Source organism: Biomphalaria glabrata, chromosome 9, assembly GCF_947242115.1.
Source record: "Biomphalaria glabrata chromosome 9, xgBioGlab47.1, whole genome shotgun sequence".
Classification (NCBI taxonomy): Eukaryota; Metazoa; Mollusca; class Gastropoda; family Planorbidae; genus Biomphalaria; species Biomphalaria glabrata.
In genome coordinates this window covers 43,640,997-43,648,534 of record NC_074719.1, presented here as the reverse complement: position 1 = coordinate 43,648,534, position 7,538 = coordinate 43,640,997, and positions in this window count along the sequence as shown.

Genomic DNA, 7,538 nt, shown 5'->3' with positions numbered 1-7,538 from the left:
TTCTTTTTTTTTTACTTTTCTCAATGCGCTGTCTGGACCAGTTGGGAAAGGGGGGGGGGAAGAAGGGGGTATCTTGGTGAATGTTTACATGATCGCTTTTTAAATGCATAAAACATTTTCATGAGTCCTCAAGGGGAGCTAATTCATCTTATACAGCCACATCTGTCAAATACGATTTGTTTCCATTGTTCAAGATGCCAGACAAATCAATTAGTTACCAATAGTTAATTAACTAAATTGGTTAATTTTTTATTTGAATCCTGAGTTGTCGGGTAAAAAAAAATAATTGTGCGAAATTTTAGCTTGATCTGATATAGGGTGTCGGAGACATAATGTGAACAATCTTTTACCATGCACACAGACAGACAAGAGTTAGTTTCTATAAGCTTTGCACTAAAAATAACAAGGTTATAAAGGTAATCAGTGTGGTAGCAAAAACTCTGAGTCGGCCCCAGAAGTGGTCCCCTCAGCTTGAAATATTATCAGCAGGAATATCAGACGCAATGAGCTACAAACTAACGACGACCACAATCTTACCTCTGACAATACAAATAGACGACATGTGTAGGTATCGAAAATGTTGTCGATATTATTATATTGTAATAACTTAAGTGAGGCAACTCAACGAGGACATAGACGTTTATTTACACTGAGACATGACAAACACAAAGGGCATCTGCCTTGAGCACAGCATCTCCATATTGGCTCTAGACTTGGGCGGAAATCATTAGTCCCTTATGTCAACATCCGACTTGTCTGGTCACTGATAGTGCGCACCTTCTTTCTGCACTATCTTGGATGGCGGTGCGCATGGCAAAGTCATAACAATATTGTTAGGCCGACTGGTGACATGATACCACAAAATGAAAAATGAAAAACCCAACAAAAGCCCTAAAAATTGCTCATGCTATTTATTCTAATATTTATCAAATATACATTTATTGAACACCGATCTACCTCAGTCAACTCTAAACTTAAAATGATACAGTCGTCACCAATCATCACACTATAGATATATACAAATTAAAAAATCTTTTTTACATACTTATCCATAACATTAAAGAAGATTACCAATCACAGACGGAAGTTCTCAATTAGAAACAGTGAAAATAAATACGTATCACTCTTATTAATATTAATAACAGGAGATGTAGAATCAAACGAAGCAGGACGTTTTGGCGCCGCCGTTTTGGCGCCGCCGTTTTGGCCCCGCCGTTTTGGCGCGAAGGTCGTTTTGGCGCGAGCCGTTTTGGCGACGGGACGTTTTGGCGCGAAATACATTATGTACGTTTATTGTATTATTTCTTTTAAAAGAATTATTCATATCTATGTTTTGCATGAGTATTTCTGTTAACACATATTTTTCACGTACTAAATGTAAATGTGTGTTTGTTTTTCACATCATTTTCTTTAATAAACATTTTGGCTTGTGTATGTGTGTTTATTAAGAGGCACACTTTTATTTTCAAAAAAGTTTTTTCAGAAATTACTTTAAAATTAAAAACAAAAATCGCGTGAGAGAGGGGAGGGGTGGAGGAAAGAGTATATACAAGGAGTGAAATCTGAGCAGAAGAGAGGGGGCGGGATAGGTGTCACATGTAATGACCATTCCCAAGGAGGTGATCGCCAGACTCATGACGCCAACGACCAGTGCTCGGTGCTGGTCTTGTCTTCATTTGTTTAACTTTACCTGCGTCAATGCGAGATGTGTCATCCAAATCACCCCTACCCAATTTCTCAAAATATATCTATTCACGTTAGAGTTTGTACTGACCAGATTCCGTGTCTTGATCTTGACTATGTGTGGAGTTATTGTCGTCATTCAGCGTACTAGAGCTTTAGATGTTAACATGGTTTTTGTTATATTAAAGTGTGACACTTAGCTAGTTCGTATATTACACTAATGTCAAATAAAAAAAATCTTTTGGAAAGAAATCCAAAAATGTCATCCAGTGCGATTAGCATGTCATTACCATTCAGGAATCTGACTTATTATAGACCTATATTCATGAAATAAGCAAAACCTTTATAATTAAAAAACAACAACAATTCACTGAACGGTGTTAGAATTCATACTATACATACAATATTATGGTAGAGTGAAATAAACATTGTTATAAAAGCTACGTGCTTATTAAATTATCGTCAAATGATATCTCGCGCCAAAACGTCCCGTCGCCAAAACGGCTGGCGCCAAAACGTCCCGTCGCCAAAACGGCGGGCCAAAACGGCGTCGCCAAAACGGCGTCGCCAAAACGTCACGTACCGAGAATCAAACCCAGGACCCAAATCTAAAGATAGATGCAACATCTGTAAAAAAAAAAGTATGCACCATGAAACAGAAAGCCATTTAATGTGGCACTTGCGATGAATGGTACCACGCATTGTGTCTCCATTTGTATACACCTAAGTATTATGCATTAAGAGTAAGACTAAGACTGCTTTATTGATCCTTATGGAAATTTGTTGTGATTACAAGGACTCTATATCGTATAAAGACAACACAAACACAACATAAACATTCACATGAATAGAACAGACACAGCATAGTGTTCATTTAACAACTACACTGTTAAAGACCTCCGCGCGGTGTTGATTCTTGGCAATCTGTCTAGTGTAGATCTGACTGGAAGTAACGCTGAACTCAACTACTTCAGTAACACCGGCAAAAGGCCGAAACAATCAAATATGTAGTCGACGCTGATATGTTGTTCTACAAATATGTTTAATACTCAAGAAGGGAATGGTCCGATGTCAATTATGTCGTACTCAAGTCTACTACTCTACAAGAAGCGTCTTCCTTTTAGCGTCACTTAGAGCGTTCTTATTTTTTAAAGATCTGTCACGTCACTTGTCGCTAATTAAAACTTTCCCCTTATTCCCGAAACAAATAACTAATTCCTAATCATGTAATAACAACACAAAGGTATTTTGGTCCTTTTTATGTTTCCTGATCAACGAGTGGCGTTGATATAGTCTGACCTAGTAGAGTACGAACAAGTTTTTGTACCGCTATGTTCTTGTCTTGATTGACAGAAGTCACCCACTTCGCGACGACTTGACGTAGTTCTGATGGAGCGGGTGGCTTTTGTCGTACAAGATTTTTTCGATTTTTCTGATTAGGCAAAAAAGATGCATCGTGACACTGTGTACTGAGTGGGTTACCTCACATGAATCTAATCGGTTGACAACTGGTAAATTTACACAACGGCTCAAAAAATTTTCTTAGAAATTCGACAGTTTATGTATATCTTTGGGAAAAAAAATATAACAACTGATTGACCACACTGTGAAAACTCTGCTTTGACCATTATCTCTTTTTTTAATAAAATTATAATCATACTAGTAGCACACCGGTTACGCCCGTTGATTTTTTCCCCAAGCATTTATATTATTTGTATTAGACCATTGTTCTTTGAACTTTTAAATTCTTTGAGTGAACTTGGCTTCAATTGAAGTATTCATGAAACGTTTACTCTAAGGTCAATGTAAGTCAACAATTACAAAGAGGAGTCTCTCAACCAGTTGGCATTAGGAAACATAGGCAGAGCTACGTACAAACAAACGACCATGTCGAACAAACTGGATAGTGTTAACTTCCTCCCCCGCAAAGAGCAATCTACAATCTTTCAACTAAGAACAGGACGCACACCTCTGTTAAGTTACCATTTTAACAAAATAAATTCCACACACACCTATTACACGTCAAATAGATACACAACATTGTTAAATCACATTCACTTTGAATGCCCTTCCTAATTCATATACTACTATTTTTCTTAAAAATGGCTCAATCTGTCTCAGAAGGCTATGGGTGCCCTCAGATGTGTCACTGGCTTTGGTTTCGTCTTGAGACGGGGGAGAATCTAGAGTGACTGTTCAAGCCCATTCAGAAGCGCCAACTTTTGCCACAGTTTGTGCATTTATATGCCTATTTTTTTAGTGCTAGCTGAAAGGGCGCATTAAGTACTGCCCCTAGAGCAAAAAATATAAACAACACTGTACGGCAGTGCTGAACAACTGAAGAGAACAACACACTATTTTTACTTGGCACAGTCTGCAAATGAGCTCACAGCTCAGCAGCAAAAAGCTGGCTAGAAGAAGAAGAAAGAAGAAGAAGAAAGAAGAAGAAAGAAGAAGAAAGAAGAAGAAGAAAGAAGAAGAAAGAAGAAGAAAGAAGAAGAAGAACCACATACGTTCCCTAAACCAAAAAGGCTACATCCTTAGCGAGTTGTAGTCAAGGCTGTTCCAGCTTTCCTGCATATTGAGTTTGAGCTTTGAGTTTAGGCACATCGGCACAATTTAGGCCATGTCGTGGCCGTAATCCTTTAAGGATCACTCTCCCTTTATATAACAAGGGCTAAATTCTATACAGTTAAATCATTAAAAACAAGGTCTATTCACAGTTAAAATAGTAAAGGTAGTAAAAATTTAATAATATGATAAAAATCTTATGTAAATATTATATGTTCACAATTCATAAATCAGATCTGTGTAGACAAACCCATCTCCCGGACAAAGCCCAGTACCTTCCCAGGGTCGACATTGTCGAATAGTGTTTTTAAGTTGTGTGCTCTACAAAATTTCTCCCTGACATCCTGGTATCTGGGGCAATAAACGTCCTGTTGTATACGTCCATTAAGTAACAAGAACGATATGGAATTATAGTCACATGTCTTATTTCATATGTTAGGACAAATTCGTACAAGTTCTACTTCATCCCCAGTGCCATTAGAGCAGTGATTCCCAAAGTGGTCCATATAGACCCCCTGGGGTCTACGAATACCTCCAAGGGGTCTACGAAAGTAAAAAAATAAATTGGGGGTCTATGAGATGTCCACGGGGGTCTACGGTAATAGATTTCATTCAAGCAGGTCGTAACTTAATTTTCACATTCCATTAGTGTAATTATTTCATACACTAATATATGATTTGTACCCGAGTTAATCCTTTCAATATTTATCCTGCTATTGAAACGAAACATTCTTGTATTCAATTTCAATACTTATTTAAATAGCTTAATTTTGTCTACATGTAACTAATATTTAAAAAAAAAAAAAGAATGTAGACAGTACAGCGTTAATTATTTAAAATTGGGATTCCTTCCTTCCTTGTCAAACAACAGTTGCCTAAGTGACTTTTATGACGATATGAAACCAGTTACGCTGGAGGATCATCTGAGACAATGCCACCCTGACAAAAATTAAGATTTGAACAACTTTCAAACACTCAAAGTTCAGAATTGACCCACAAAATCTCTGTTCGACATCATATAGAGAAGATGATGGTTTGTGAGCGTCTTACAAGATTTCTTTACTTATAGCAAAATACGAAAAAAAAAAACAAAGGTCGATAATTGTTACCTTTTTACACAAACCTACATCTGTTAGTATTAAAAGAATTTCTTTAAGCGACAATACAGTTTAAGGTCGCTTCGGTGGTCAGAGTTATAAAATTAAAACCTTCTTATGTAAATCTTTGCAAAAGATATTAATACAGTTTGGTCAGACAAGGTGTAGTGCTGTGTGCTACAAACTGTCTAATGGTCACCATCTTATCTCATCTCATCTATGCCTGTGGTCCTTTCTGGGCATAGGCCATCAACCAGCTTCCTCCAGGCATCTCGGTTCTGGGCGAGACTCTCCAACTGTCTCCACGTCTTGCCCATCTGCTTGGCATCTGCTTCCAAATCGCGGTGCTATTGTAAAGCTCAAGCAGCCTTCCATTAGCTGAAGAACACCTGGGGGATCTAGGGAAAAAGCACCACCACCAAGATTAGGCTATGTAACACCATTGTTAAGCCGATACTACTTTATGGAGAAGAGACCTGGAGAACCACCATCACCACCATGAAAAAAATCCAGGTATTCATCAATAGCTGCCTGAGGAAGATTCTTATAATCCGCTGGCCAGACAAGATCTCGAATGAGGAACAGTGGCAAAGAACAAAGCAGCAGCCCATTGAAGTAGATATCCTTCAGAGACGCTGGAAATGGATAGGTCACACCCTTTGCCAGCCTGCATCCAGCATAACATGGCAAGCCCTAGCCTGGAACCCACAAGGAAAGAAGAAGAGGGGACGGCCCAGGGATACATGGCGGTAATGTTGCCGTCTCCTTATATTTTCTTAAGGTTGACCGACGAGACCTGGTTTAGGCTCCAGTTACTCGCCTTTGCCCCTCCGCAGATTTAATATTTGAGCCACACGTGAAAGATCAAGAAAGACACGAGAAACTGCTCTTTGCGAAACCTTTTACAATGATACTTAAAGCATATTCATTAATTAATTAATTATTTAATGTTAGAAAGACTAATTAATAGAAAAACAGATTTGTGTATAAAACATTATATCCGTAGTTGTGTAGTTTTAAATTACTATTTCACTCTTCAACGCACTACAGTTAGAAATTTGTTTAAAAATAATGTTGATGAATTTGCAAAAATGTGCAAGTTGAGTAGGGGGTCTACCGAAAACCAGAAAACATGGCAGGGGGTCTACGAGACAAAAAAGTTTGGGAACCACTGCATTAGAGAATAGAAAGGAGCTGCATGAATCAGCCAGGAAAACCAACAACTAGGCAGAATTTTAGTCACTAATTAACATGCATGCCTAGATGGACACACACTCAAAGCCTATGACGTAATCGTTTGAACAATCGTCTGTCATCTATAAGATAGGATGGGTAAGGGTGGGACGGCCGGATACTGAAATGTGAGAAAAATTGAAAGAATGAAATAGTACGTTCTGTGTACTGGTGTACTTTCTGGTGTGATGGTGTTCGTTCAGGTGTTACGGTGTTCGTTCTGGTGTTACGGTGTTCGTTCTGGTGTTACGGTGTTCGTTCTGGTGTTACGGTGCACGATCTGGTGTTACGGTGTACGATCTGGTGCTACGGTGTACGATCTGGTGTTACGGTGTATGATCTGGTGTTACGGTGTTCGTTCTGGTGTTACGATGTTCGTTCTGGTGTTACGGTGTACGATCTGGTGTTACGGTGTATGATCTGGTGTTACGGTGTACGATCTGGTGTTACGGTGTACGATCTGGTGATACTGTAAACGTTCTGGTGTTATGGTGTATGATCTGGTGTTACGGTGTATGATCTGGTGTTACATTGTACGATCTGGTGTTACGGTGTACGATCTGGTGTTACGGTGTACGATCTGGTGTTACGGTGTATGATCTGGTGTTACGGTGTTCGTTCTGGTGTTAAGGTGTACGATCTGGTGTTACGGTGTTCGTTCTGGTGTTACGGTTTACGATCTGGTGTTACGATGTTCGTTCTGGTGTTACTGTGTTCGTTCTGGTGTTACGATGTTCGTTCTGGTGTTACGGTTTACGATCTGGTGTTACGGTGTACGATCTGGTGTTACGGTGTACCATCTGGTGTTACGGTGTTCGTTCTGGTGTTACGGTGTACGATCAGGTGTTACGGTGTTCGTTCTGGTGTTACGGTGTTCGTTCTGGTATTACGGTGTACGATCTGGTGTTATGGTGTACGATCTGGTGTTACTATAAACGTTCTGGTATTACGGTG